This window comes from Salvia splendens, chromosome 19 (genome assembly GCF_004379255.2).
Source record: "Salvia splendens isolate huo1 chromosome 19, SspV2, whole genome shotgun sequence".
Lineage (NCBI taxonomy): Eukaryota > Viridiplantae > Streptophyta > Magnoliopsida > Lamiales > Lamiaceae > Salvia > Salvia splendens.
This window is the reverse complement of record NC_056050.1, coordinates 13,744,694-13,754,507: the sequence shown is the minus strand read 5'-3', so window position 1 is coordinate 13,754,507 and position 9,814 is coordinate 13,744,694. Positions and strand designations below refer to the sequence as shown.

The 9,814-nt window shown below is 41.6% G+C and overlaps 1 long non-coding RNA gene across 2 annotated transcripts; it reads left to right on the top strand.

Annotated features, from left to right (window-relative positions):
• The first annotated feature begins 5,317 nt into the window (after positions 1–5,317).
• Positions 5,318–8,789, top strand: LOC121778096. 2 transcript variants are annotated; one of them, XR_006045611.1, is made up of 4 exons: positions 5,318–5,997; positions 6,986–7,045; positions 7,167–7,476; positions 7,605–8,789. It is a non-coding gene; the product is annotated as an uncharacterized LOC121778096 (long non-coding RNA). The 2 variants fall into 2 exon arrangements; XR_006045612.1 differs by lacking the exon at positions 6,986–7,045 and having other exon boundaries at positions 5,326–5,997.
• Positions 8,790–9,814: the final 1,025 nt, after the last annotated feature.

The window sequence follows — 9,814 nt, the reverse complement described above, 5'->3', positions numbered from 1 at the left end:
TGGGAAAGCCTTGCGGTAACATACGAAAGTAAGGCGGATCCATATCTCATCTACGACCTGGAAGAAAAGGCAATTAACATCAGACAGGGAGATCTCGACCTTGAGACATATTACCGAAGAATCAATGGATTGTGGATCAACATTGACCGCTGCCAGAAACAGCCGGTTACTTGCTGCGACAAAGGTGTCGACCAGTTCAGAGAATTCTCCAACAACAAGAGACTAATCAAGTTTCTAACAGGATTGAATCCGGAGTATGATTCAATTAGGCGAGAAATCCTCAAGGAAGAACATCCCCCATCGGTTGAGACTGCCTACGGATATGTGAAGAGGGAAGCTACTCGAAGAAGCATCAGCACATCCCCTTCACTCACCGAAGGAGCCGACGGCAGGAACACCGATTCGTCATCTGGGGGGGGGAATCGGGCACGGTTTAGCTGTCCAAAGACAACGCCCTAACTCCCGCGCACCGCCACACCCCTCCGCAGCCACTCACCGGCCGGATAACAGGATGGATAAATCCCGGTTGATATGCTCCCACTGTGGAAAACCGAGACACACCAAGGAGGAGTGCTTCCTCATAATTGGATACCCGGAATGTTGGGAGGAGGAACAGAAGGCGAGAGCTCAGGCGAAGCTCGCCATCGGTGTTGACGAACGGGGACAACAGAGACAAATTGGGGCTGGAAACCGAGAGACGACAATGGGGCAGGAGAAACCGCCGGGAGCCCAGGCTTCAACCGGCGGCGGCGTACGGGGGGCCGACAATTTCACCGAGAAGGAAGAGTGGAGCGGCGCCGCTATCGGAGGTATAGGGTTTGGCTTTAAACCAAACCCTAGTATTTCTTTACACTCCTATTTGCACCCCCATAAGAAACACTTATTACAAATGAAACTCCATGCTATTACTTTTCGGCCCCCAGATTATGTAACTTATCATAACCGACCCCAACCTTTGATGAAAACTCAGAAAACGCCAAATACTTGCAGTTTTTTGTCAAAAAACCCCTTCGCACCTCTAGAAAATGTTTCCCCTGCATTTCACGTTTGTAATGATAATAGAATAAGTGATCGAGGTTGGATTTTTGATTGTGGGGCCACAGAAACAATGTCCCCAGACCGGAATGATTTTAGTAGCTATGACGTTGTTACTGATACATATATTAGGACTGCAAACGGGGAATTAATCACTGTTGTTGGGTTGGGAACCATTGATATATCTCCCACTCTTCGATTGTCAAATTGTTTACATGTTCCTACATTGTCTCAGAGATTGATGTCCATAAGTCATGTGACTAGGGACTTGAATTGTACACTTCTAATGCATCCTACCTTCTGCATATTACAGGATATTCAGACGAAGAGGATTCTTGGGCGTGGCACTGAGAAAGAAGGACTCTACTATGTGGACGAGATAGCTCAACATGGTAGTGCGATGCTGGCTCACGGGTCCATGAAATAAGAAATTTGGCTGTGGCACCGAAGACTAGGGCACCCTTTCCCTGGTTATTTTAAACTTCTTTTTCCGAACCTTTCTATTCCTACAGACTTTTCCTGTGAAACATGTGTTTTGTCCAAGAGCCACAGACAGTCATTTAAACTTACAGACACTCGTATGAATTCCATTTTTTCCTTGATACATGCTGATGTGTGGGGCCCTGCTCCAGCTGTTGGTGTTATTTTTCGTTACTTTGTGATTTTTGTTGAGGACTGTACTCGAATGACTTGGATATATTTCTTGAAACATAAGTCTGAAGTCGTAGAAAAATTTATCTTGTTCTTCAAATTGGTCCAAACACAGTTTCATACCACCATAAAAATCATTAGGTCAGACAATGAGAAGGAGTTTGTTAATAGTTCTATGACCCAGTTTTGTAAAGAGAAAGGAATGATCCACCAAACATCTTGTGCCTATACACCTGAACAAAATGGGGTAGCAGAAAGGAAGAATAGGACAATTCTAGAAATTACCTGGGCTCTCATGATCGAATCCAAAGTACCCAAACATTTCTGGCCAGAAGCCATAGCCACAGCCGTGTAACTCATGAACCGTTTACCTACAAAAATCCTTAACAACAGAACTCCACTTGATATGCTATCCAAAATGACCAAAATTCCCCAACACCTGAACCTTCCACCCAAAGTTTTTGGCTGCACTGTCTATGTTCATATCCCTAAACACGAGAGAACCAAACTATCACCATGAGCAACCAAGTGTGTCTTCGTCGGGTATGGAATGAACCAGAAAGGATACCGATGCTTCGATCCCCACACAAAAAAATCATTACCACCATGAATTGTAATTTCTTAGAAACCGAATTCTTTTACCACACCCACCTTGATAGTCAGGGGGAGAGTGATCCGGCAGTTCATCGGACTACCTAAGTTGGGTGGTGCCACTTCCAAATCCTTCTATTGAGGATCTAACAGAACCAGTTGTCACTACCGCCGAGCAGGTCTTGCCACCAGAGTCATCTCATCCACCCCCAGATCCTCCTCAAATGATATCCGAGGTAATTCTTGATCCCGATGAAAATACAGTTTCCCCTAACCACCATATGAGTACAGATGTTCCCGAGGAGGATAACACGGTTAATAGTGACACTGGGAGGTACATTCTTCCTAATCGAACTACAAGAGGAGTCCCACGAAAACGGTACTCTCCTGAAAAGATTGGGAAGAACTTCGTGCAAGGGAATCTGGCCAAGATGGCCAGAGCATTTGAAGCCGCATTGTATGAAGAAGAAGAAATTCCTTAATCGGCGGAGGAAGCAATGAAACATAAGCATTGGAGGGATGCTATGGTCACGGAGATGGGGGCACTGATGAGGAACAATACTTGGGTGAAAGGCAAGCTGCCCGAAGGGGTGAAAACTGTTGGGTGTAGATGGGTCTTCACGATAAAGAGAAGGCCAGATGGCACGGTGGAAAGATATAAGGCCAGACTTGTGGCGAAGGGATACACCCAGACCTATGGAATCGATTATGACGAGACGTTTTCGCCTGTGGCAAAAATCAATACCGTCAGAGTCTTGTTCTCAATTGCAGCCAACAAGGATTGGCCACTTCACCAATTTGATGTAACCAATGCCTTTCTACATGGGGAGTTACCATAGCCAGTTTTCATGGAACCTCCACCTGGATTTGCTGATGAGTTCCAAACGGGAGAGGTATGTCAACTGAAGAAGATGTTGTACGGGATGAAACAATCTCCAAGGGCGTGGTTTGGACGGTTCACGGAGGTGATGAAAAAGTATGGGTACAAACAGAGCAATTCAGACCACACACTGTTTATCAAGAAAAGAGAAGGCAAGATCACGTGTCTGATTATTTATGTGGATGACATGATTATCACTGGAGATGATACTGAAGAAATGACGGAGCTCGGAAGAAACTTGTTTAGTGAGTTTGAGATGAAGGATCTAGGACCACTAAAATACTTCTTGGGGATAGAAGTGTTGAGGTCCAAGAAAGGGATATTCATCAATCAGAGGAAGTACATACTCGACCTTTTAGCTGAAATCGGGATGCTGGACTGTAAACCTGCAGATACTCCGATGGTTCAGAACCACGGGCTACAAATGAAGAAAGAGGCGAAGCTTGCTGACAGGGGAAGATATCAAAGGTTAGTCGGGAAGTTGATATACTTATCTCACACTAGGCCGGATATTGCCTACGCAGTGGGAGTAGTAAGTCAGTTTATGCATGCACCTCAAGAAGAGCATTGGGAGGAGGTTGTAAGGATTGTTAGGTACTTAAAGGGAACATTTGACAATGGACTTCTGTTCGAGAAACATGGACACTTGGAGATAAATGGGTTTACTGATGCGGATTGGGCTGGAAACCCAAATGATAGGAGATCAACCGCATGGTACTTTACCTTCATCGGAGAGAATCTTGTGACATGGAGGAGCAAGAAGCAGAAGGTGGTAGCACTATCTAGCGCGGAAGCAGAGTTTCGCGGAATAATGAGTGGGTTGACAGAACTACTATGGCTAAGGAGACTTATGAGGGAGTTAAGTCTTTACTCGTCTCAGACGTGCAAGTTATTTTGTGACAACAAGGCGACCATTAGCATATCTGAAAACCCAGTCCAGCATGATCGAACAAAACATGTGGAAGTAGACCGACATTTCATCAAGGAGAATATCGAGGCAAGAATAGTTGAGATACCATTTGTCAAGTCCGAGGATCAGCTAGCAGATATTTTGACCAAGGCGATGAATTCAAAGCAGTTTCGAGAAGTATTGTGCAAGTTGAGTGTCACGCCCACATTTTCTAAGGATAGAAAACACGGTTGATCGCGACTAGGGGAGGATTAAAGAAGCGGGGAAGAAAGGGGCAAACAACACAACTCGACCAAAGCTCGAAACAAATGGGAATAGCTCGAATAAAATCAGAGTATCTCAACAATCAACAACTCAAAAATGAATACTATCTCAACGATACAAGAACTCAAAAGAAGGACAACTACTTAGCGGAAGCATTTGAGAGAAGGAATATGCCATGTGTGAAGACATGACACATTCTACACACTTAAATTTCTTCAACGGTCTTGCTCAACACCCACCGCACCCGTCACGCTCAACCTGCACATTTTTTAAAAAGAAATGCAGGGCTGAGTACTTGATGCACTCAATGGACTCATGCCAAAAATATTTTATAAAAAGTATTTATCATGCCACCATAGAGTGACCTTGGGGTTTTAACTTTAGAAATCGCCCAAGACACTAAAATCATTTCCATCGTAAAGTTCATGACTGCAGTCATTTTCCCATAGATGTCTACCATATCTGATCCATTGATGACAAGGAACGTGACCACATTCCAAGTCACTAGACCGACCGACCCAAAAGACGGCTCACGATCTCCATAGGTGTACACTAGCCTGAATAGGGACTCACTCCCTAGACAGACCTGAATTCGATTATCCATTGATGGCAAAAGCCACATCAGATAGGTTCCATAGATAAAACAAAACACGGCATGACAAATATTCATATCATTTTCACATAAAAATATACTTAGGGCATTGCCCTTATTTAAAAAGAAAGCCGACCTCATTCGCTTAAGTCATTAATTCAAAATTATTTCCCTTCCCTTGATATCACGTCTCGCTTGCCAATAATCACCTTTAGCATTTAAATAACACATAAATGAACACAATGAATCAAGTAAATAAATAAGATGCATGCACCCTAATTAAAAATCGTTTATCTCGTTCTTCGGTTTTTGATCTTTCGGCGGCCGCCCAAAGTTCCTTTGTTGGCTCCTCGTATTTCAACCACGATGTCGGAATAAATTCCCAAAAATTATACAAGCGCATAACTAAATTATCACAACTATTTCCCTTCGCAATTATATTTATTTCGTACTTTGCATTATTCCGAGAATTAAATAAATAATTCCCCACAATTAAATTATCGGCCCAAGGATTTAATTAATTTGATCCAAGTTAATTATTATCTAAGCCCTCCTTATTTCTCTCATTTATTTTGTAGGCCTAAAAGGATTAGCCCAAATTAATATATATCCCCATTTTATTTGACAAGGCCCATTTTTTTTAAAACAAAAGGGCCCAAAAGAAAAAGTCCAACTTACTCCCATCCTTCACGTCTCTTTCTCTCTATCTCTCCCTCTCTCTTCTCTATCTCTTTGACTAAATCGAGCAAATTCTCCCAATTTCCGTCGCCTTATCCAATTCGCTCCACGCCGCTGTACCGTCGGGCTCCTCCGCCGCAACCGTCGCCCCGACGCCGTTGTACACCGTCGAAGGTCGCACAGAGCCGTCGTCAGCCACTGCCCGTCGCTGCTGCTGTACCGGAATCGATGCTGCTGCGGTCTCCCTCCCGGCGTCCAGCACCGAAGCATCAGCCGCTACCGGCTCCAATTCGCTGCCCCGCGTACACCGCCGTCGTCGCTCGGCGTCGCCGCTCCAGCCACAATTTCATGTATTCAACCCTTCGCATATTTTAAAAATATGATGACTAATAATAGGTTAGTTTTAGTTCTGTTATGTAATTTTTTTCCATAAAATTTAGAGCTGCGCCACCGACTCTCCATTCCACCCTCAATCCTGCCGTCTGCCATTGTTTTTAAAAGGTTGAGGCATTTTTATTTAATTTATTACTAGGAGAGGAGTAGTATATTTTGGATGAATTACCATGGTATGGAATGTTGGTACTGTAATCATTAGTAGATCTTGTAAGTGCCGATTAATTAAGGCAGCTAAGGATAGGTAAGAAAGTTCTAGTAGATATTTGAGTTCCAAACTATATGGTATGCTCCAGTATGAAGTAAATCATAGGAATAGGAATTGGAATTGGGAGAAAGTATACCTTGAACAGATTTCAAAAGAACAATCGGTAGCTCCATCTCTCGAATTTGGTTTCTCTTGAGTAGAAGTGGAAAGAATAAAGCTTGTGTTCTTGTTCCAGAGAACGAATAAGAGAAAAACTGATTGTGGAGTGCATAATATAGAGGGAGAGTGGTTAAAAGATATGGGAGAGATTTAGGGAGTGGGGGGAACGGTTTTAACGTGGAATAAGGAGTGGATTTGTTTGTATTTTATTTGCAGATCACGGAGGAGGAAAATCTCTAGAGAATCTTTATTTAATATTTGAATTAATGTAGTTTGGTGACCAAGTCAACTAGGAAAAGATTTAATTAGATTAATTTGATTTTTTTTCACCTTTTTTTTTCCGAGGTGTTACATTGAGTATCGGGAATCCCTTTACTTAACTTGAGGGAGAGTGTTGGAGAAGATCGCACCATATCAGGAGGAAGATATGTGCAAATTATCTTGTTACCATCTTTAGGAGATATGCAATATTTGTAATTATGTTAATTAGGTTTACCTTGTAGAGCAATCCCTACTCCTATATATTGGTACTCCATGTACAATGTAAAGATGAGAAAATAAATACAGAACCTAATTACCGATCCTTTTATCATTTCGTAATTTACATTTACTCTACTTTTATAGGCACCATATCAGAACAACGATAATTTGTATCGGGAACTAATTAAAGCCAAGGCATACAAAGTCCGTGAGTTGTATTAATCATAAATTTTCATATCTTCTCCCCCATTCACCCCAACGTTGGTAGCAGTCCCATAGAAATATAAATTGTATTGAATTATATATAATGCTCATGTTATTGTAGGAATCAACTAATATCGACGAAACAGTAACTAGAAGTTCAACCGGGTAAGACGAAGTTGGTCTAGTTCTGAAGATGTTGCTCTCTTTGTTACACTAAAGGGGGATGGAAATCGGATAGTGGATTCCGGTCAAGTTATCGGTAGAAGCTCGAGGCCTAGCTGAAAGTTAGCCCTCACATAATTTCAAAGATAGCATGGAAGAAAAACTACTACTCACTTGTTGGGATACTCGATAGGAGCAGTGTTGGCTTCAACAGTCACGAAGATTTCAAAATTGATTGTGATTATGATTAGTGGGATCAGATTGTTAAGGTAACAAGATCTTCTCTCAATCGTTGGCAAACGAATTATGTCTAAATTGACTTATTAATTGTCATCTACTTGTTTGCATAATGTACACTATATTGTACTCATACTACCTCGCACATTAATTGATATAGCACAACAACAATGCTTGGGGTATGCGTGGAAAGTCCTGGCCATATTGGAACGATTGGAAATTCATATTCGGGAAGGACGAATCAGTCACCGCGGTGGAGAAGAACTTCCAAGAAAGAGGCATCATTGCTGATATTGACAGTTCCAGTGATTACCAAGTCTTCATAGGCGACATATTTGCTATCCAATTTGTTGGAGGAGCCGAGCTTGATAAAAACAGTACTTCTACTAACCAAAATGAGCCCCCTGCAAAAAAAATGTAGTCGTAAGCATAAACGGACAGATGAGGGAGATGGCATGTTGAAACTACTTGGAAAATTGCATGCCCAGACCAATTCTCTATTGGATACTCTATCAATACGCATTGGATATGACATGGACCTTGACATAGCTAGACAAGAAATATTTCGTCATCTGGATAACATGGCAGAACTGTCTGATGCACAAAGGTACGATCTATGTGACATCATCAGGAAGGAAAACTCCCTACTGGAGATCTTCATATGGCTGCCCGTCATGAAAGAAACATGGCTATGTCATCCGAGTCATGGAGAAGGAATACCTTGCCTGATGTTGGTCCAATTGGTGATGCTTTGATGTTACGAAGAAATCTTATGGTTTATTTCGACAGACGTGAAGCCGCTTCGATAGACGTGAACACCATGTTCATATGATATGCCAATGTAAAAAAGACAATGAGCACTTACAGGTAGTATCTCAGTCCACACGCAATCTCTTGCTATGAGCATGTTCGTTTGCATGTCCCAGTACATGTCAGCCACATCCAGCACCTCCTTGAATATCTTGTTGCATTTTTTCAAAAAAGTGCAGTCGGCCACATAGAGCATCTCAATCGAATGCATACCTTAGTTTGTGCAAGATAAGTGACTCGGTCTCAAGGATGAAGTGGCTGGGAAGCACCGTGCCATCCCAATCATTTATGATCTTCAGCCTAATCATGGTGTCACACGACAGTGAATCTAGAGCCGGAGTCCAGTTAGCCATGTAGATGAACGTGGTTTGTGGGGGTAGGTTGGTTTCCATGGTTTTGTAGTGAGTAATATGCAAACAAAGAGAGTTTTGTGGGTTGTTGGTCTAAGGTGTTATATATATAAGCAAACCTGGATGTTTGGGCACGTACATTTCCATTAAATTAATATGCAAGTTGGATTTGGTAGTAGTATCAACCATATATGACAAGGTATCATTCCTTTAATTACAACACTGAATGGGGTGATCTTGCATCCAAGCCTCACCCTCCTTTTGAAGCAATTTAATCGATTTTTCACATCCACTTCATATCTAATGTGAAATAGTTTCACCTAACCACTTGAAGTTGAAACCTATAATTCGATTTTTTTTTGTGATGTGCGAGTATTTCTGGAAACATTGCAACTTGTTCCTCCCGGGAACATACCTACTACTATTTTGCAACCCCCCTACTTCCTTTAGAAGAAGACACAATCTTCTAAAGCTAACCTGTTCCATATGGAGATTGACTAGGCAATCGATGTTGCTAAGCTCATATGTCGGACTTGTGCAGGAATCCGACCTATTAGAGAGTAGTGCCTATTCAAGTGCCGCCTATGACGTCTACACATACATCTACCGCGCCTCAAATAAAGATACAAGATTTTGTTAGTTTGCAAATGGAAAAGATTCATTATGTCTTCTAACATAACGTAAATGGCTGTAGACGTAGGCAAAGGAGGTGCCATCAATGAAGTAATTACACAATAGGCGCGTTAAATTTTCTGCACAAAAATAAGTAACAAATCTTTTCATCGTTATGAACAAATCTGAGTTGAATATGTAGTACTCTAGCAGCAAGTTTGTAAACTATCGTTGCCTTGTGGAAATAAATATGGCAAACTTAACAAGATACATAATTTTGAAAAGCCGAGATAAAATGGTGTGACAGCAGCAAGTAATTGTTCTAACAAGCTTCAGACCAAAACAACAACCACATAATCAAACAATAAACGTCTATTAGAATTTTGTATACTAGAAATCACCTTTCAAGTGATTGGATGTTATAAAAACTGTTATTTTATTTTCCGATGAATAGAAGAGATTATGTTGTCATAATGGTGTTATGTTTAACATTTAATGGTTGTTTTACATGTTTAAATGTATAAGAAACATAACAAGTCTAAGTCTTTATTTTAGTAGACCGGTTTGTGGGCGTGTCCACTTTAAGGTAACACGGCCA